Source organism: Artemia franciscana, chromosome 3, assembly GCF_032884065.1.
Source record: "Artemia franciscana chromosome 3, ASM3288406v1, whole genome shotgun sequence".
NCBI classification, from domain to species: domain Eukaryota; kingdom Metazoa; phylum Arthropoda; class Branchiopoda; order Anostraca; family Artemiidae; genus Artemia; species Artemia franciscana.
In genome coordinates, this window is record NC_088865.1 from 19,955,607 (window position 1) to 19,978,930 (window position 23,324).

General features: G+C 32.4%; 1 long non-coding RNA gene across 1 annotated transcript in view; it reads left to right on the plus strand.

The window, feature by feature from the left end:
• Window positions 1–2,940: 2,940 nt before the first annotated feature.
• Window positions 2,941–23,324, plus strand: part of LOC136024629 (uncharacterized) — a 38,101-nt gene continuing 17,717 nt past the window's right edge. The window contains exons 1-2 of the long non-coding RNA XR_010616863.1: window positions 2,941–3,015; window positions 7,977–8,203. This is a non-coding gene — a long non-coding RNA (uncharacterized LOC136024629). The remainder of the gene's footprint in view (window positions 3,016–7,976; window positions 8,204–23,324) is intronic.

Consider the following 23,324-nt stretch of genomic DNA (forward strand, 5'->3'; position numbering starts at 1 on the left):
AGAAATAGTCCAGCAAAATGCTCTCTCTTGGAACCAAAAAACGGTATTTATGTGCGCAATGGTTCATACTCGAAAAGTGGAATTAGGTTTATCTTATTGAAATATACCGAAATATGGAATGTAACAAGAAATAAAATTAAAAGAATGCAAATCTTAAGAGTCTCCTTGACAAGAGAATGTATATCTCAGTTTTTGTGTAAAACCAGTGACTAAATTTTTCTTTTCAAGAATTTGAAGAGAAAGAGAGAAGAAAGGGTTGTGTCACATTCATAATTTCACTTTGAAATGAAAATTTTTATGTTTATTTTATATTATTATGTAATTTCTATTCAATTTTCTTGACATTTTCAAGTAATTGATAAGTACAAGTTGGCTGGGTATCTGTAATCTTGGTAACACCAATATGTAATCTTGGTTAGTACATTTTGTAATACATCGTAGGCCTATTGTGATCTTTAATATTTATATTTATTTCACTAGCCAAGGTAAGAGCAAGAATGGTTACTTAATTTTTCACAGGAGGGATGAATTTAGGTTTTCAAATTAAATAAAAAAAAAACAAGTTTTTTAACTAAAAGTAAGGAGCGACATTAAAACTTAAAACGAACAGAAAATGCTCCGTGTATGGAAGGGGCTTTTCCCTCCTATAATAAATTTAAAGATAATTTTTTTCAACTAAAAGTAAGGAGCGACCTTAAAATTTAAGACGAACAGAAATTAATACGTTTATAAGACAAGCTTGAAAGCTTACCGTATTTGGTATTAATAAATAAACAAATAAGGGGTGTTACTCCCTCCTGAATACATCGCTCTTTGCGTTGATGTTTATAGTACTTTTAAAAAAAGCTTCTAGTTGTTCTAATTAAAGGAAACTTGTATTTCAGGAATGGTTAAAAAAAATTGGATAAAACTAAAACTTTAGCATAAAGAGTGAAGTTTTGAGGATTGGAAACCCTCTAATATACGCAATAGTTTCTGTTCGTCATTAAATTCAAATGTTGCTCCTTACTTTCAGTTGATTTTGATTATTTATTTAATACCTGATCATTTTCAAATAATACCAGAAAATCGGGTTTGTCCTTCACGGAAAGATCCCTCCTCTCCACAAACAAATTGAGTTGGCAAAGAAGAAGCAAGACATAAGAAGAATTTCGTATCAGAATTCAGGCAAATTCCTCCGTTTGTATAGTTTCTACTGGAAAATTCACTCCGTGGAAAATTCCCTACCCATGAAGAGTATCTCAAGGAGAAAATTCGGCCAACCCCCTCTACCGAGAAAACATATGCATAATCGCTCATAAGAAAATACTATAGATAAACAATGAGTCAATTTCATAATTTAAGACCTCTCCCCAGAGGCTATGGAGGGAGACGTTATCTCCAAAGACATAGTTATGCGATCTTTCAACTATTCTTAATATAATGGCTATCTAAAAATTTTGAGAAAAAAGAGGCTTGGTAGGGGGCCTATTTGCCCGTTAATCTTTTCGATCATTTAAAAAGGGCACTAGACTTTTCATTTTCGTTCTAAAGAGCCCTTTTCCTAAGATCTAAGACCACTGGGTTGCCACGATTATAAAAAAAAATCAAAAGATCATGCATCCGTGATCTTTCATCTAAAAAAAAAAAAAAAAAAAAAAAAAAAAAAAAAAAAAAAAAAAAAAAAAAAAAAAAAAAAAAAATAGAAAAAAATCCTCATTTTTGCAGATACGAGCTTGAATCGTCTATAGTAAGGTTCTACACTTTTTATACTTGAAAAATTACTTATTTTTTACTTGAAAACCATATGCAAGTTCTTAAGCTAAGAGGATTTAGCGAAGTACACAGACGAAAACGAAGAAAATATTGATTTGCCCAAAATGAGGCCCAATAAAGGGTATACAAACTTTTAAAAGAAGGATTAATACAACCGCAATTCCTCTGGGTCCCATATCATTCAAAAACACTTAGACAGGGGCAGCGGACCCTCCAAATAGATATCCTGGAAAAGATATTGTTTGCTCTATTGGCTGGAAACTAGTATCTGTAAGTCTTTGAGCCAAGGAATCCCTATGCCAAACAAAAAATAAAGCTAAACAATACTTTGTTTCACCTGAAAGCAGGTTCCAACCCCTTGGGTGAGGGTATTCTAATGTAAAAAAAGATAAATTGGGGGAAGTGCCCCATAAAATGGTGTCTGAATAACAGCCAGTGAATTTTTATTCAATTAGTTTGAAACTTAGGTGCTAAAGCATTTGGGCGAAGTGGTCTCAAAAGCATAGAAAAATTTTATCCAAAGATAGTGAAATTGGATATCGTTGCCTAATAATCACAAGCAGAGTTCAGTTGTTGTAATGCAGCAACCTTCGACATAGGTTTTAGCATCATTGTAAATCGTACTCCGTTGATTTCCCACAATTTCTAATATTAAGATTTTCTAATATGCTGAATATGATGGTTTGATTTTAATTGGAGATCGCTTGAAGCTTTAAGGCGCAGGGGCTTCCCCCAATTTCAAAAATTGGCCAAATTTTCTCAAGCTAGCAACTTATGATTGCTTAATGTTAATAGACTTCATATGTTTTGGATCAGCATGAAAATTCGATTTTTCGATTTGATGTGTCTTTTTGAAGTGTTTCGGTTACTCTTTAGCCACAACGATCCTTGCTTGCAGTTCTTTACCACAAACTTTTTGATAACCTTAAGACTGATTATATCAGCTGCACAATTTTCTTGGTAATTACATATTTCTAACAAAATCGCCAGACATTACACTATAAGTTGAGGTAACATCTTTTCATCAAAATCGTCACGCCAGAAACCAAACCCTAATAATTCTCTAATTTTCTTTTATTAGTATCGTCACCAGATCTTATCAGCAAATAGTTTCAGAATGACAACACTTTAAAGTCTAAACGATCAAGAGAGCATTTGTATTCCTCTCTTATCTTTTCCGCAGTTTTTTGCTGAAAGTTGCATTTGAGCTGATTCAGTTGAATGTTCTGAAACAAAGCTTCTAATTTATATTGTTATTGGGTAAGATAACGGATTATAAATCATTTTTAAGATAATTAGCTTAGGCCGTATCTTCATTATAGTTTTTTCCTGCTTCTTACTAAGTCGTTCGTGCTTTTTTACTTTTCAGGCAGTCCCAATCTCGATTGATGCTTTTTAGGGTTCAAAAAGACAAATTAGGGGCATTTGAAGTGTTTTTTTATCAAACCAGTCTGTTTTCAAAAGATCAAGAAGCTGTTTTATTTGGTGGACTTTGCTTGAAATAGGCACAATGAAGACAAGGCTTCAGGAAGACTGCGACATTGTTTTCACCGAACCTGATTTTGCCTTATTAATGACAAAAATAGTCCAGCAAAACGTTTCCCCTTGGAACAAGACACAATACTTATGTACATAATGGTATATACTCGAAAAGTGAAATTAGTTTAATCTTATTCAAATATACCGAAATATGCTGAAATAAAAAGACAAAACAGAATGTAACAAGAAACAAAATTAAAAGAATTCAAAACTTAAGAGTCTACTTGAAAAGAGAATATATATCTCAGTTTTTGTGTAAAACTGGTGGCTAAATTGTCCTTTTCAAGAATTGGAAGAGAGAGAAAAGAAAGGGTTGTGTCATATTCATAATTTCACTTTGAAATGAATTTTTTTTTTTATTTTGTGTTATTATGTTTTTTATTATCTTGAAATATTAATTTAAATACGATCAAAGAATAAAACATGATAGAAAAATGTGTTCATAACAGAAATAATCGCTGACATGTACTTTCTATCCAATTTTCTTGACAAATTCAAGCAAATGATAAGTACATGTTGGCCTGGTACCTGTTATCTTCGTAACATCAATATGTAATCTTGGCTGAGAACACTTTGTAATAAATCGTAGGCCTATTGTTATCTATACTTATTATTTTTTTAATGCAATTCCTCGTAGAAACATTACTTTTTTAGGATTTGTATCCTCCTGTAGCGCGATCAGCAACATTTATATTTATTTCACTAGTCAAGGTAGGAGCAAGTATACTCACTTGATTTTTGAACAGGAGGGATGGATTTAAGTTTTCATAAACGTAACTGTATTATACTTCAAAAGGTATTTTCTTGACCCGTACTGCCTTGCTAACATTGCCTCCAAAAGATGGCTCCATTAATATGAAATGGGAGAGGGTGTACTCATTGAATGAGACTAAATTTGTCACAGGAGCAAAAAGAAATATCCTCCCATCCTGCTGGTTGGGCTCAAAGAAATTTCGACATATAAAAAAGGACTAAGACTCTTTAAACCTCTAAAACGAAGTTTTCTATTTATTCTGTTGTTACGGAGGGAGAGATAAGCCTCAGAGGGTGGATTTTGCTGCCACAACATCCCAGGTTTCATTTAGCTTTCATATACATACAGAATTAGTTCTGAGAGACGAGAGGCGAGAAATTGATAAATATTTCCAAGGTCCATGGACTGGGACTGGCTTTCCTGGGACTGCAGCCAAGACTAGAGAGAGATTGTACAAATTTACAAGATTAATGGGACTAGTGGAAGTATGGTATATAGAAAAATATATCTGCAGTAGTTCCAACTTATGATGAAGATTTTCTAACATGTTATGTGGAATTAAATTCTTTTTCGGCCAAAAACATTTTGTTTTCAAATGGAAACTTATTTATATTTTTAGGGCAATAGTCCCCAAATACATGAAAAAGGAATTTAGACTAGGGGGGATTTGACCAATAGAATGACACACAAATTTCCAAAAATAACTGGCTTGAACATTTTGTTCTGAGCAAATCCTAAGCATGAAATATCCCCAGTATTTTGTTTTTGTTTTTTACTTCATCTTATGTCTTTGTTTTACTTTAACCTTTTTTTTCATTATTGACTAGCTTTATTTTATAAAATTTGAAATCATGAACACCATTAAAAACAACCAACCAAGGAAGGTAGCAAAGTACTTAATTAGAGACTGCTGAAATCTTTTGACCCTAACCCTTTTAATTAACCTTTGATAAAAATTAAGAAAACGAAAAAATTAAAATCAAAAATTAAAAAAGGGATAAAAAAAATTGTCTAAAAATCTAAATGAGTATAATTCATAACCCCAGGATATCCTTAAAACTTATTTTGAATAAGCTAATATGTTCAGTAATGCACAGTGTGGCACTGTGGCACTATGTCCGGAGCTAAATAACTACAACACAGAGAAGTTTTAGTTTGTCTAGACGAAGGGTCCAAAAAGGCCAAAATATTTTTCATTTGAAGGCTTTGAAACTGTAAATATTTCACTAAAAGAGTCATTTCTAAGGAATTAAAGTTTAGATTTGGGGGTTTCCAAAAATTGGATATAAATAGACAGAAAGAATTTTCGTCTTTAACATGCTTAGAATAGAAATTTGTTGCTGAACCATGGGGATTCCAATGACAAAAATTAACTTGCAAAAAAACGGCCATTTTTGGCAAAAAATCGGAATTGTACATTTTTCAAGTATTTGGAACTGGAGGTAGTATATTTGATCAGTCCAGATTAAATGGAAGTCACTAAGTCATGAAATGGAAGTCGTGATAGCACTGGGTGTATTTAAATCATATAATTGTTAAAAGATATAGAACTAGGACTGCACCATTTTAGGAGCAATCCTATATTTAAGTTCTACCACCTTAGGAGATATTAAGGGTTGTAGCACTAGGATATTAAAAAATTTTTTATGTCATTGAAAATTATGCCATTTTAGGAGATACTATAGGCTATAGCACAAAGGCCATTAAAATTTTAAATATTCTTGAGTTCTAAATATTTTAAATTCAAACTATTTAAAGTTTAAATACATGACGAAAAACAACAAAGAGAGATAAAACTCGACAAAAAAGCATCAAACGAGGCTACGGTCATTAGAGAGAAAAGATAAAAAACTGAAACAACACGGACATTTCGCCTATGTGTAGACTAGGCGTCCTCAGCACAAGATAAAAAGAAATAGAACTAAACTAAAAACAAACAAAACCACAGGAGGTTTTTGTGGCTAAAGAAGTGTTGGTATTTGAATTGTACCATTTTAGGAGATGTTATAGTCTAAAGCATGGAGGGTATTAGAAATTTTATATGTCCTTCAGTATTAAATATTTTAAATTTTAACTATTTAAAGTTTAAATACATTCTAAAATTTAAACACCCCAGTCATATAGCCTCCAAAATCTCCTAAAATATTATAATTTAAATCGCGTCTTTGCTATAGTTTAAATTGGGTTGCTAGTCATGAAGTGTTTTTAACAAATTTCCGCCGAAAAACTATTAGATTCATGACCTCCAAAAAACATTTATGGAAAAATTTTTGTTCATAGATCTTAAGTACTTTTGATTTAATTACACATTTTTATTTGACTGAAAAATAGCCTCAATAGCCTAAACTTCTCGGAATTTTGTATAGTTTTTAAGAAATGACAATTTAATAATAGTTTAAGCAATAGATTTAGTTTTCAGTTATTTTGATCAATGCTCTCAATCAATCAATAATTTTATTGACCAATACAAAATGGCACAGAAGTGCCCATATGGAGTAAATGAAAAAAAAGCAAAGAGAAAAAAAAATCAGACTATGATAAACGATACTACATAAACACACTATAATATGGGTGGCTACGGTCTAGAGATGAAATAAATTCGGCACGTCGTTGGTCCACAGCTACAGTTGAATTAGTAATACTATGTAGTTGCGTAACTTTCGGTTACGAGCCCAAAGAAGAAGACTTAGAAGGTACTTTGCAAAGTTGTAATATAGTTTACGGATTGCCGTAAATAAGTCATGGTAAATAGCTTCCATAAAGGATCTAGGGCTAGGACATGAGGGATTGTGTAAGCGTTATAGAGTCTAGCCAAAACATTCTTACTGTAACGTGTTTTAGCATTAACTAGTAGTCCATAAGCTGTTCTAGAATTCGTGCTGAAATGCTCAAGTAGCCTTGCACACGTACTATACAGGTCAGCCAATACAGGTCACCAAGGGGTAAACCCATATAAGTTAGGGATGACGAAAGTTAAATATTAGAATCACCCAAGGTGATTGTGGTACTATCAGAATTGTCGTTTAGAATTGAACTTAATACAGTCACTCATACTCGGATTGAATTTTAGACCAATGTTGTTATACTCCTCACTTAACCTTACAAAAGTCTTCTCTATTAAATCCAAGGTTCTACTCAAATTGAGAATATCGTCAGCATAATTCAAAAGCGATAGGTCAAACCCACGAAAAATAAAGCTCATTTCAACTTTCTTCTAGGTATCGATAACACTGTTATTAAATACCGGTAGTGAGGTTATAACACCTTGTCGAGAACCTTTATGTACGGGAATGGACCTGTCAATTAAATCAGAGCTTTTACCAAAAAGTGACCTAACCTTTTAATTTAATTTCTGATACATGTTTCGAAGGGTAGCTATTACAGAACTGTTGATACCACAAAGCAGAGCCGCTAGTAAAAGTTGCGGGTGGATTCCAGAGTCAAAAGCTTTGCTGATATCTTGGCCGGCAAGAAACAGTAAGAACTCTATACTTATTATATACATTCGTTTTAGATCGATAGAAATTTAATTAATAAAATATTCTACTGATTTGTTGATTATAAATATAGCTTAAATAGATCAAACAAATTTCAAATCTCTAATTTTCCTTTCAACAAATTTTTTTTAAGGAATCGATGATCTATGGTTTGAATTAAAATAAAATTATGACATTGAATTATTCTACATAGATATATAATATTGTTTTTTTTTCTTTTATATTGTCCTTGCTGTTTAACAACATGCTTTAGAATGCCTGATTTTTTTTTTTGATTTTTTCAGAATAGCGCAAAAAACATGTCCCTTTAAAGCCGTTAAGGGGAGGTAACTCTGTTCTTACTTGGGAAAATATACTGGAGCAAATTTTTCCTTATGGTTTTGCGACTATATTTTGTGTTAACTCGGTGTAAAACAACTTTTCTTTTTCAGCAACCAAATTTTGGCTGAAGTAAACATCGTCCAACCAAGACACATTCAGGCTCTATACAGTTTGACCGAAAATATCTAGGTCAAACAAGACATAGTAATTTATTTTTATTGGAAGAAGGAAACTAGTCGGCATTGAGATGGGAATAAATATTGATAGATTTATTGGAGATGTTGACTCAAATTTCATCTGTTCAATATGCAACGACGTCTTAGAAGATCCTCTACAGGTTTGGATTTATAAATATTAGATGGTTGGCTTATAAAAGACTTTCAGTTGCAAAGAAAAACAATCCGATACTAAAGGAAACTAAAAAAAAAATTCAAACAAAATCATTGGCAGTGCACTAACGCTGCCTAATTAAAGAGCCATGTGGACACAAGGTATTTTGTTTTAACCCGGGCTCTTCTCGTCGAAGGAGTTGTCGTAGAATCTTCGAAGAGGGCTCCTTTGATTGGAAATTAGAAGGACCTGTGCTTTTTTGAATAGTCGAATGTGACTGGAAGATGAGTAATATTCCTCCACCGCCCATCATTTTCCCAAACACATCCAATAAATTTTTTTAGATAGCCATTTTATTATACGTAGTTGAAAGATCCGGAAATTACGTCTTTGCGGATGAGTCCCCCCCCCCATCCCAGAGTCCTCATGGTAAGGTTGTAAGTTATGGTGTGGGGCATATAAGATATATATATATATATATATATATATATATATATATATATATATATATATAAATATATATATATATATATATATATATATATATATATATATATATATATATATATATATATATATCCCAGAGTCCTCATGGCAAGGTTGTGAGTTATGGTGTGGGGCATATATATATATATATTATATATATATATATATATATATATATATATATATATATATATATATATATATATATATATATATATGTATATATATATATATATATATATATATATATATACCAATGTATTGGTTGTATATATATACAACCAATGTAATTTACCTATTAGAATGTAATAAATGCTGCCTACAATATGTGGGGGAAACAACTAATCATATATATAAAAGATTTTCTGGACACAAGACAACAGTTAATAATGAAAAAACTAATAACTATCTAGTTCAACATTGTAGTAATGGTAAATGTTCCATATCAGATATAACTGTCACAATTTTAGAAAATTTAGAATTGGAAAATTTAAATAAAGAAGAGAAGAATAATAGACTACGTAAACAGGAGGATTTCTGGATCCATACTCTTGGTACAGCTTATCCTTTTGGGTTAAATGATCGTGTAGCAAAATATGGTGACATGTCTCATGTTGTTGTTAAATGTATTGATGGTTTTATGGACCATCCTTCTTTTACTTGTCCTACCAAACGTAAAAAACGATCGAGAGGACATAGGAAAAATAATAGAAAAAATGAATTAGATGTACATATGCTTTCTATAGATCTATGCCAGCTACTTGAATCTAGGGGTATGATTTCTGTAATAAAGTGTCTAAATAATTTATCCAAGAGGAATTTAATCAAACTTTTCTGGATTGTGAAGAATAATACAGCTCTTGATTATAATTTTAAAGTAATATGTGATACAATTTGCATTCTATCTAAAACGAAATTTATTTCAAAAAAGAAAAAGTTCGATAAGATTAGTAATAAGGATAACAGATTATATTTACCTATTAATTTTACTTGTAAGCAGATTGAAGATATTAATTTACCAGAAATTTTAAATCAGCGGCATGTGAAACAGGCCCTTCCTAGTAATTTAAATTATAATGATAGTCCAGTTTTAACTTATAAATTTTCAAAAACTATTGGGCAAATTATTTTTAATTATAATTTAATACTAAAAAAACTAGATAGCGATATAAATTGGAAACCGGTTTGTAATTGTAAGCAACTTGGCCCATTTGTAAATCCTACTTACAAACATGTTATAACAGGGGACTTGTCAATAATAAAGCAAGATGATCTTCAAATTATAATGAATAAAGGGGCAAATTTCCGTCTTTCTCATCATCTGAAACCATCGAGTGTTCTTGATGGCTTGGAAAATGATTTTGATTTATTTATTGATAAGTGGTGTAAGAAAGAGAATAAAAATAAAGAGAGTTTTCAAAGTTGGAAGAATTTAATTATTAGTAGAGTAAGAAATAAAATATATTCTAACTTAAAAAATAGTAACACTAAATCATTATTTTATAATGCGAAGATTAAACAAGCAATTGCTAATCTAAAGAATGAATTTGTAATTGTGCCAGTGGATAAAGGTAATAATAATTTTGCCATAATTTGTCAGAAGCTGTATTGTGATATCTTAAAAAGGGAGTTAGGCACAACTAATGTTTATGAAAAGGTAAATATAGAGGATGAGAATTTAATTGAAAAGACTGAAGAAATACTTTTTAAAAATTTTAATATTAAAATAAATGACAATGATAAAAAGTTCCCTTTCCTATATTGGACTGTAAAATTTCATAAGAATCCCCCTAAACCACGGTTTATTGCTGGAGCAGCTAAATGTCCAACCCGCATTGCTGCTACTGACCTCTCTTTAATTTTAAAGGAAATTGTAAATAAACTTAAAACCTATTGTTCTGGTATTAAAAAATTTTCGAATTTTAATCCATATTGGAGTGTTAATAATTCACTGCAGGTGATAGATTCTTTAACAATGGTTTCAGCTAAAAGAATTGAGTCTTTCGATTTTGCGACAATGTATACTAATTTATCACTCAATTTAGTGTTAGATAATTTAAAAACTGTTATAAAGAAATCTTTCCTCTTATCTAGTAAAAGGTTCTTAAAAATAGACAGTTATAATAAAAAAGCCATATGGACAAACTGCTTTAATACTACAGTTAACTTGAGATGTTACAGCTTGGATATGATTTTTGAGTTATTGGAATTTGTTTTATACAATACTTATATAAGATTTGGGGGTGATTTGTACAAGCAAATTATGGGAATTCCCATGGGGGGGAATGCCAGCCCATTTATAGCTGACTTGTTTTTAAGTCAACTAGAATATAAATATATGATGGATAAGAATAATCCAATTAATTTAAAACATGCTTTGTCAAATAATAAAAGATATTTAGATGATATTTTGGTCTTAACTTGAAAGGATTTCATTGATATTTCTAAAAATATATATCCATCAGAGCTTATTCTTGAGCCTAGTCATGGCGCTGGTCATGAAGATCATTTCTTAGATTTAAATATTAATATTTGTGATAATAATAAATTAAGTTTTAAAATGTATAATAAAACGGATGATTTTGATTTTGAAGTGATTAGTTTCCAATTCCCTGAAAGTAATATACACTCAAATATCACATATTCAGCGTTTTTCTCACAGTTACTTCGTTATGCAAGGATTTGTAGTAATTATATTGATTTTAAAAATAGATGTAAAATCTTAAGCCAAAAATTGATATCAAGAGGTTTTTCTGCAAATAAATTAACTTGGCAATTTTAAAAATTTAGTTTTCATTATAACGAACTTTTAAATAAATATCAAAAGAATTATCTAGAAATACTTAAAGAAATTTTTGACTAATTTCGGAGGTTCGAGAAATGTTGTCACAGCGCCATTTATTTTGAATTGTGTTTCTATTTGAGCGGAATTTTTAAAAAATTAGCCACATGGTAAAGATGAATTATATAATTGTTTAGTTCATTCAGGTTTTTTGCAATGTGTTAATATTTGTGATTTGGTAAAATTTATAATATTTAGTTTACCTATTGTTGCTAAAGGGAGGGATATATTAACAGGATAAGCTTGTTTTCGTTTTACTTGGTTGTTTTACATTTGCTGTTTTTTTCATAGACGTGTATTTTGGGGGTGATACCTGACGCGGGGATGCCATGGATATTCTGTGGTAGCCACAACACTGTGCTGGGTAGAGAATTTAGAGTGGCGAAACCCTATATAGGCCAGTGTATTCTCCTGATGAGCCCTTATGTTGGGTGTTGCCTCTGAATTATTTGTCTATATTATATTTTCTATGGTTTGGTAAATGACGACTTATACTTATTGACGACATGACTGCCTGTCCATGGATTATTCTTTATGGTTGATTGTGTGTGGCTATGCTGTTTGACCTATGTGATTGTATGGATGAGTAGGGTTAAGGCCTTATTCAAGTGCTGGTCTATATTAATCACTAATTTAGGAAAACAGTCTTCCTTTTCTCCTTCTGTCTCCTTTTTTTTTTTTTTTTTTTTTTTTTTTTTTTTTTTTTTTTTTTTTTTTTTTTTTTTTTTTTTGTGTTTGTGCTGTAGCATTGGTGATTTCTCTTTTCATGATATTATTCCAGGTTGGATCCAGTGCTGGTGGAGAAAATTTTTTTAGTTTTCTCCCCGACAGACCTTTACCCTGGTCCAGGTTTTTAACCTGATATTGTTAATTATTGGTGAGATGGCACTTATGCAAATTTCATGTTCTTTCATCTTTTTGCTTATGTATTTATTGACCTATTGACCTATTGACCTTGGCATGTTTTCTGGACTTTGATTGTTGGATTTTGATTTGGATGTTGGTTTGTTTTGGATTTATTTTCAATAACTTTTTATGCAACAAAACACAAATATTAGCCTCGGAACTCGGAACGATTTTTTGAAAGTTAGTAAGTGTAAGAGTCGTTGTTTTCTTTGCCAAGATCATTTTGTCCCACGGACTTCTGTTAAAAGTACATTGTATAATAAAAATTTTGCATGCAAGTTACGTGGTAATGTTAATTGTAGAACAACCAATGTAATTTACCTATTAGAATGTAATAAATGCTGCCTACAATATGTGGGGGAAACAACTAATAATATATATAAAAGATTTTCTGGACACAAGACAACAGTTAATAATGAAAAAACTAATAACTATCTAGTTCAACATTGTAGTAATGGTATATGTTCCATATCAGATATAACTGTCACAATTTTAGAAAATTTAGAATTAGAAAATTTAAATAAAGAAGAGAAGAATAATAGACTACGTAAACAGGAGGATTTCTGGATCCATACTCTTGGTACAGCTTATCCTTTTGGGTTAAATGATCGTGTAGCAAAATATGGTGACATGTCTCATGTTGTTGTTAAATGTATTGATGGTTTTATGGACCATCCTTCTTTTACTTGTCCTACCAAACGTAAAAAACGATCGAGAGGACATAGGAAAAATAATAGAAAAAATGAATTAGATGTACATATGCTTTCTATAGATCTATGCCAGCTACTTGAATCTAGGGGTATGATTTCTGTAATAAAGTGTCTAAATAATTTATCCAAGAGGAATTTAATCAAACTTTTCTGGATTGTGAAGAATAATACAGCTCTTGATTATAATTTTAAAGTAATATGTGATACAATTTGCATTCTATCTAAAACGAAATTTATTTCAAAAAAGAAAAAGTTCGATAAGATTAGTAATAAGGATAACAGATTATATTTACCTATTAATTTTACTTGTAAGCAGATTGAAGATATTAATTTACCAGAAATTTTAAATCAGCGGCATGTGAAACAGGCCCTTCCTAGTAATTTAAATTATAATGATAGTCCAGTTTTAACTTATAAATTTTCAAAAACTATTGGGCAAATTATTTTTAATTATAATTTAATACTAAAAAAACTAGATAGCGATATAAATTGGAAACCGGTTTGTAATTGTAAGCAACTTGGCCCATTTGTAAATCCTACTTACAAACATGTTATAACAGGGGACTTGTCAATAATAAAGCAAGATGATCTTCAAATTATAATGAATAAAGGGGCAAATTTCCGTCTTTCTCATCATCTGAAACCATCGAGTGTTCTTGATGGCTTGGAAAATGATTTTGATTTATTTATTGATAAGTGGTGTAAGAAAGAGAATAAAAATAAAGAGAGTTTTCAAAGTTGGAAGAATTTAATTATTAGTAGAGTAAGAAATAAAATATATTCTAACTTAAAAAATAGTAACACTAAATCATTATTTTATAATGCGAAGATTAAACAAGCAATTGCTAATCTAAAGAAATAATTTGTAATTGTGCCAGTGGATAAAACTAATAATAATTTTGCCATAATTTGTCAGAAGCTGTATTGTGATATCTTAAAAAGGGAGTTAGGCACAACTAATGTTTATGAAAAGGTAAATATAGAGGATGAGAATTTAATTGAAAAGACTGAAGAAATACTTTTTAAAAATTTTAATATTAAAATAAATGACAATGATAAAAAGTTCCCTTTCCTATATTGGACTGTAAAATTTCATAAGAATCCCCCTAAACCACGGTTTATTGCTGGAGCAGCTAAATGTCCAACCCGCATTGCTGCTACTGACCTCTCTTTAATTTTAAAGGAAATTGTAAATAAACTTAAAACCTATTGTTCTGGTATTAAAAAATTTTCGAATTTTAATCCATATTGGAGTGTTAATAATTCACTGCAGGGGATAGATTCTTTAACAATGGTTTCAGCTAAAAGAATTGAGTCTTTCGATTTTGCGACAATGTATACTAATTTATCACTCAATTTAGTGTTAGATAATTTAAAAACTGTTATAAAGAAATCTTTCCTCTTATCTAGTAAAAGGTTCTTAAAAATAGACGGTTATAATAAAAAAGCCATATGGACAAACTGCTTTAATACTACAGTTAACTTGAGATGTTACAGCTTGGATATGATTTTTGAGTTATTGGAATTTGTTTTATACAATACTTATATAAGATTTGGGGGTGATTTGTACAAGCAAATTATGGGAATTCCCATGGGGGGGAATGCCAGCCCATTTATAGCTGACTTGTTTTTAAGTCAACTAGAATATAAATATATGATGGATAAGAATAATCCAATTAATTTAAAACATGCTTTGTCAAATAATAAAAGATATTTAGATGATATTTTGGTCTTAAATTGTAAGGATTTCATTGATATTTCTAAAAATATATATCCATCAGAGCTTATTCTTGAGCCTAGTCATGGCGCTGGTCATGAAGATCATTTCTTAGATTTAAATATTAATATTTGTGATAATAATAAATTAAGTTTTAAAATTTATAATAAAACGGATGATTTTGATTTTGAAGTGATTAGTTTCCCATTCCCTGAAAGTAATATACACTCAAATATCACATATTCAGCGTTTTTCTCACAGTTACTTCGTTATGCAAGGATTTGTAGTAATTATATTGATTTTAAAAATAGATGTAAAATCTTAAGCCAAAAATTGATATCAAGAGGTTTTTCTGCAAATAAATTAACTTGGCAATTTAAAAAAATTTAGTTTTCATTATAACGAACTTTTAAATAAATATCAAAAGAATTATCTAGAAATACTTAAAGAAATTTTTGACTAATTTCGGAGGTTCGAGAAATGTTGTCACAGCGCCATTTATTTTGAATTGTGTTTCTATTTGAGCGGAATTTTTAAAAAATTAGCCACATGGTAAAGATGAATTATATAATTGTTTAGTTCATTCAGGTTTTTTGCAATGTGTTAATATTTGTGATTTGGTAAAATGTATAATATTTAGTTTACCTATTGTTGCTAAAGGGAGGGATATATTAACAGGATAAGCTTGTTTTGGTTTTACTTGGTTGTTTTACATTTGCTGTTTTTTTCATAGACGTGTATTTTGGGGGTGATACCTGACGCGGGGATGCCATGGATATTCTGTGGTAGCCACAACACTGTGCTGGGTAGAGAATTTAGAGTGGCGAAACCCTATATAGGCCAGTGTATTCTCCTGATGAGCCCTTATGTTGGGTGTTGCCTCTGAATTATTTGTCTATATTATTTTTTCTATGGTTTGGTAAATGACGACTTATACTTATTGACGACATGACTGCCTGTCCATGGATTATTCTTTATGGTTGATTGTGTGTGGCTATGCTGTTTGACCTATGTGATTGTATGGATGAGTAGGGTTAAGGCCTCATTCAAGTGCTGGTCTATATTAATCACTAATTTAGGAAAACAGTCTTCCTTTTCTCCTTCTGTCTCTTTTTTTTTTTTTTTTTTTTTTTTTTTTTTTTTTTTTTTTTTTTTTTTTGTGTTTGTGCTGTAGCATTGGTGATTTCTCTTTTCATGATATATATATATGTATATATGTATATATATATATATATAATATATATATATATATATATATATATATATATATATATATATATATAGCAAGGGTGATCGTATGAACTTTGGAGGGGGCTCATTGGACTGGTAAACAGAATTACTAGTGCCCTTTTTAAGATTCAGAGTAATAAAAGGGTGGATACTCCCCCCCCCCCCGTACCTCATATTTTCCCAAAATACATTTGAAAGAAATTATGAGATAGCTATTTGTTGTCGTAGAAACTTTGAAAGGGCTCATATGATTGCTCATATGCCCCCTGCCTTAAGGGCAAAGGTTGTATGTTATGCTCTTGGGATATATAGAACGGGTGATCGTATAAACTCCAGAGGGGGCTTGTTGGATTTGTAACCAGGAGTTCTAGTGGCCTTTTATAGATTCAGAATGAACACATCCAATAAAATTTTTTAGATAGCCATTTTATTATACGTAGTTGAAAGATCCGGAAATTACGTCTTTGCGGATGAGTCCCCCCCCCCCATCCCAGAGTCCTCATGGTAAGGTTGTAAGTTATGGTGTGGGGTATATAAGATATATATATATATATATATATATATATATATATATATATATATATATATATATATATATATATATATATATATATATATATATATATATATATATATATATATATCCCAGAATCCTCATGACAAGCTTATGAGTTATGGTGTGGGGCATATATATATATATATATATATATATATATATATATATATATATATATATATATATATATATATATAGCAAGGGTGATCGTATGAACTTTGGAGGGGCTCATTGGACTGGTAAACATAATTACTAGTGCCCTTTTTAAGATTCAGAGTAATAAAAGGGTGGATACTCCCCCCCCCCCCCCGTACCTCATATTTTCCCAAAATACATTTGAAAGAAATTATGAGATAGCTATTTCTTGTCGTAGAAACTTTGAAAGGGCTCATATGATTGCTCATATGCCCCCTGCCTTAAGGGCAAAGGTTGTATGTTATGCTCTTGGGATATATGGAACGGGTGATCGTATAAACTCCAGAGGGGGCTTGTTGGATTTGTAACCAGGAGTTCTAGTGGCCTTTTATAGATTCAGAATGAACAGAGGGTGGATAACCCCCCTCCAAACCTCGTATTTTCCCGATTTGTATCCGAGAGAAATTTGAGATTGCCATTTGTTTTCGTAAAAACTTCAAAAAACTCTTATTTGATTGGAAATAGAAAGGGCTAGTGCTCTTTTTACTTGTCAAAACTGATTACAAGGCAACCAGCCCCCAACACACCCATCACTTCCAAAAAACGTCTAATCAAAATTCTGGGATACCCATTTTGTTCAGTGTTGTTGAAGAGTGTGTAAATTATGTCTTTGACCAACCCCATAGATTTCTAGACGAAAGTATAACTTCCACTTTACTGAAAAAATGGCTGTGAATTGTCTGTTCAATATGCATATACTGAAATATATATTTCTCAAAGTTTCGACAGTCTATATATCTATATATATAAAAATAAGTTGTATGTCTGTGGGTCTGTCGAGTGACTTTATGCCATCATGTCATCATGAAGTTAGTTGTCGTCATGTTTCTTATGACGATGATGTCATTAAAAGTATTTAAGAAAGTCGTTCAAAGACAAATTTTTAATTGTAAGAAGATCGTGGACGGAAAAATGTTTAATTGTAAAATGACTGAAGAACCTACAATGGCAACAGCCGAGGAAGCTGCTCAAAGAGTCTATGCCAAAAAACTTGCAGCTGATAGAGAAAGTATGAAAAGAATGCGTGCCGAGGAATCACAAGAACTGCAAGAAAACAGGCTTGCGGCTAAAGAAAGCAAAACCGCGCAGTTAGATGAAAATCCACCTGGACAGCGAAAGTCAAACATATCAAAACTGAAAATGATAGCGATGATGATTGGGTTTGAATTTTGACTTGGATAAGGTCACCAATGCCTACCAGATTTTAGTTAAAAAAACAAAGGTTCGGCGATATGTATTTCATAGTGACGGTGAAAAAATAAAGAAGAAAAAGAAAACTGAAAAAAGAAAAAAGGTTAAAACTAAAAAAAAAACTAAAAAGAAAAAACACTCAAAGAGAAATTACAGACCGGGACACAAATGACGACAGGGACGGAGGGAATGTAAATGACGATCGGGACACTCAAAGATAAATTACAGACTGGGATGCCGGGACACAAATGACGACCGGGACACAGGAAATATAAATGACGACCAGGACACGGGTATTTAAGAATATCGTTCAACGACAAATTTTTAATTGTAAGAAGATCGTTGAAAGATAAATTTCTTATTGTAAAATGACTGAAGAACCTACAATGGCAACACCCGAGGAGGCTGTTCAAAACGAATGTATTCAAGCCGAAGTAGCTGAGTTGGTAAAGCGTTATGTTTCAGGTTCTAGGTCCGAGAGGCTCCAGGTTTGAACCTTGGCTTTAACATAAATGCAAAAGAAGAAAAAAAACTAAAAAAGGTAAAAACTACAAAAAAACTAAAAAGAAAATACTAAAAAAACTAAAAAAGCTATAAAACTAAAAAAACAAAAACAGGTAAAAAACTAAAAACTAAAAAAGAAAAAAAAACTAAAAAACCTAAAAAAAAGGGTAAAAACTACAAAAAAAACACTAAAAATTTAAAAAAACTAATAAAAAAAAATAAAAACTGAAAAAGATAAAAACTAAAAAAGGGAAGAAACTGAAAAATAAAGGATAAAAAGTAAACTAAAAGCCGGGACACAGGGATTATAAATGACGACCGGTACACTCAAAGATAAATTACAGACCAGGACACAAATGACGACCGGTACACAGAAAATATAAATGACGAACGGGAAGGTCAAAGAGAAATTACAGACTGGGACACTAGGACACAAATGACGACCGGGATACTGGGAATATAAATGACGATCGGGACAAAGGGAATGTTCAATTAGCAATCACCATCAGCAAAGCTCAAGGGCAATCATTAGAATACTGAGGTATAGATCTGAATACGGATTGTTTTTCCCATGGACAATTTTATGTTGCATGTTCAGGAGTCGGTAAACCACACTCTATTTATATGCACAGACAATGGGACATCAAAGAATGTTGTATATTTGCAAGTTTTAAGTAGTTAAAAACATATATATATCTATAACGAAAAGAGAGATCTTTTCTCTTTTATCTATATTCACAGGTGGGACACAGGGACACAACTACAATGGCGCGTAACTAATATGGCACGAAACGACTTACGCGCGTGGGGGGACTTGGGGGGCCACGAAGCGCCACCTAAACAGCTAGTATATATATATATATATATATATATATATATATATATATATATATATATATATATGGATATTGCATGGACATTATTAATTCAGTAAGTTTTATGTGAAGAAACTCAAAATTTCGCAATAGGGATTATAGTGACGCATAATCCCTACTATACTTACTGACCTACATAAAGGATTCTATTGCATTATAAGCTTAATGGAGCGCTAAAGGCGATTTTATTTATTTTATTTTTTTTTCACCTTGCTTATTGAAGCCCAGACCTAAGGAGTGAGAAATGTCAATATTTATTTGTCCTGGTTGTGGTCGATCTTGTGGCAAGGGGATTACCATGCAATGCACAAAATGTCTTGAGATGTTTCACCCACAGTGTGCAGTTATTTCCCCAATTGAGCGTAAAGAAAAACCAAATTGGATTTGCTTAATCTGTTCAAATAACGATGAAGTAAATGAATCTTGCATCTCTAATAATAATCCCTGTATATCCCCGATAATCAGCAGTCAAAAATCCATTCCCGCTAATACTAATTCTTTAGCTGAAAATTCATGCAGTCGAAGCGTGGACCTGTCAATCCAGTCTATTTCAAGACCAAATAAACTTTCCACTGAGATAAGTGCAAGTGACAATATATCTGACGTCACAAGTCAGCCAGTTAATGCATGCGATTTTGATAAGACTTTTGTGTCAGAGACAGGAATTCCGCATGTCGTAGTTAATTCGATATTATTCTTCGCTTTTGATTCGTTGAAAGCAGGAATAAGTGTTGATGAAATATGTAACGCAATGGCAGGTTTCTATCGTTTAGAAGAGTTGAATGTAGCAAAAACGCTGCTCGCATGTCTGTGTCGTAAAGCTGGTAGATTGCAATAAAGGAGAGGAAAAACAGCTGAAAAGACTACTGCCTCGGACATCATGCGTGTTATCATAGAACTTGATTCGAAACAGTTCATATGGCCTGTAATCGTCCCACGGAGCTTTAATGAATGTCCAGTATTAAAGCCTGACATCAGCGTCCGGCTTGATAAACTTGTTTATGACTACTCCCGAAAGCTTGAAAAAACACTTTCTTCTATTGAGCGTATCGAATCTAATTTAGAGAAAAAAATAACGCCTGGCAATGATCTTGATCTCAATCCCCCCACTGTACCCCACCATGAATGGCCGCCTCTCCCACTAAAGACTGTCCCATTAGAAACCATAGTGATAAAAAACCCACCCACTCTCCTACTGAAGGATCCTGTCTGCCGCAAGAAAGAATTTGATAAGACAGGGTGTGCAAATATTCGTTATGTTAAAGCAACTAAGGATAGTGTTATGGTATCGGTACCATGTCAAGATGCATCGAAGCTCAGTTGTGATCTAAAGGTTAATTTTCCTGAAAGCATAATAACTTCCAAGCCTCGGCGATTTTTTGGAATTATCAGGAGTGTGGACATTGATTTTGATGTTAGTGCCTACGCATTGGACTTTCCGGGTATAATCGAGTTTAACCGGCTAGGAAAATCGCAAACTGTAAGAATTATTTTTCAAACAGAAGAATACCTGCATTTTTACATCAAACATGGCATCAAATTCGGTTATGAGATTTTCCGAGTGGAACGTGATCGTATTCAGCCTAGGCGTTGTTTTAAATGTCAAAGTTTTAACCATGTTCAAAATCAGTGTAAATCTGAATGTTTCAAATGTGCCCAATGTAGTGGTAATCACATTTCGACTAAAGACTCCCCATGTCAAGCGCCAGTTAAATGCGCCAGTTGTGGCTCAAATGATCATCCAGTTTACAGCTTTAGGTGTACGATTTTAAAGAAATTTTGTAAATGAATGTATTACTTTGTATTACGTCCTTTAATTCAAATGGTGTGTTAGGGAAATTACCTGTACTTCATAGTTTTTTGAATGAAAAATCATCGTTATTATGTCTTCAGGAACACCACCTGCTTGATCATTCGTTGAATCTGCTTTCTAGTCTGTCTACTGAGCATGACATTTTTGCTGTTCCCGCTACACCAACTGGTGGACGTCCCTCCGGTGGTTTAGCTACTATTATACCCAAGTCTCTTAATGCAGCTATTCTAGCAATTGATACAAATTTTTTAGCTTGTAGTTTTTCAAATGTAGTTTTAATTTATTGTTATTTTCCGACTGATTACCATGATGATACTTCTTTTAATGCGTTTACTCAATGCTGTTTTAATCTTAGTCGTTTTGTCTCTAGTTTACACTCAAATTTGCGTACTTATATTTTAGGTGATTTTAACTGTGATCCAAATATAGCAAATGAAAGGGGTACAATTTTATCTTCTTGTCTTCCAAATTTTTCTGTTTTACCGAAGTCCCAGGATTTTACTTATATTCATTGGAGTGGTAGTACAACTAATATTGATCATGTTTTTTCTTCTAACCCAAGTGATCCTTTGCCTGTGGTTACTGTAATCGAAGATTTCCCCGTTAGTGACCACATGCCGCTTCAGTTCCTTATACCCCCTTTGGCTTCTCGTCCTTCCCCAGTTCGTTTTTCTGGTAATAAGCTTCCTAAATTTTTTGATCGGGTTGATTGGAATCCAAATTTTAGACCGCTTTACCAAGAAAGAGTTGGGACTTTAATTGATAAAGTTTATATCCCTGATAGTTTGGATTCAATGGATAGTAATCCCTCTTTGACTATTAATTGTCTTTATTTTGAATTAATCCATTGCTTAAAGTATGGTGCTGCGGCAGTTTTTCCTACTAATAGGATAAGATTGGGCGCGCAGAAACCTTTTTGGAGCCTCAGTCCTTTTTTGGTAAATTCTAATAAGGCGGCTAAACAAGCGTATTGGGAATGGCGGGCCCTCGGTAAGCCAAGAGACTCGCATTCAGTTTTTTTGCTAATGAAAAAGAGAAAGGCTGAATTCCAAGCAGAGCTCCGTCGTCATAATAACCTGGTCATAGAAGAAGCTTCTTCAAACATTGATAACGACAAGGACAAGAATCTCCTTTTGAATGTTCTCCGAGGCAATAGGCGGATTAACATGCCTGATACTAATTCCACACCATCGCTAAAAGAGTGGGAAAATTATTTTTCTAAGTTGTCGATTTCGTACGATTCTAACAGTGTTGTGTTGCAATTAGATGAAAGGTTGAAGAATTTTTCAACTGATTACAGGATTTCTGAGGATATGTTACGTGGAGCAATCAAAACGTTAAAGGCGCAGTCGGCTAAGGATCATGATGGCTTATTTGCTAATCACCTCAAACTTGCTCCTTCTTCTTTTCTTGTTACTCTGCTGGCATTTTTCAACCTTTTACTTACTACTGGTTTAGTAGCATCGTCATTCTATATTGGCATAGTTACGCCTATTCCTAAGAGCGGGAAAAAAGACTTGTCATCTTGTAGTTCCTGGGGGCCAATTACTAGGGGTTCTATGATTGGGAAAGTGTTTGAGTTGTGTTTGAAGGATCTTCTTGAAATTCTTGACACTGGTTCTAATCAAGTTGGTTTCAAGAGAGGTTTGGGATGTGACCATGTCCATGCATCTTTCAGTAAAGTTATTGAAGAAGCGAGAATCTCTGGTCAACCGCTATACGCCCTCTTGATTGATATCAAAGGGGCCTTTGATAGCATTTCTCATGCATTTGCTCTGCTCACTTTAATCCATGCTGGATTGCCCCTAGCTGTCATACGAGTCCTTCGCTCTTGGTATTCTGGTTTAAAGATCCGTATCTGTCCGAGTTCGTCTTCATCTCAGTCCAAATTAATTCAAGTGGGTAGAGGAATTAGACAAGGAGGAATTATTTCTCCTTATATATTCAATTCTTGTTTAGCTACTGCCCTTAATTCTCTTTCCTGCTCGTTTGTTTCATTATCTCGAAATGTGTCTTACATTGCATATGCTGATGACATTATCCTTCTAAGCCGGTCCAAGTCTAGTCTTGTTTCTAATTTTAAATTATAAGTAAATATAATGT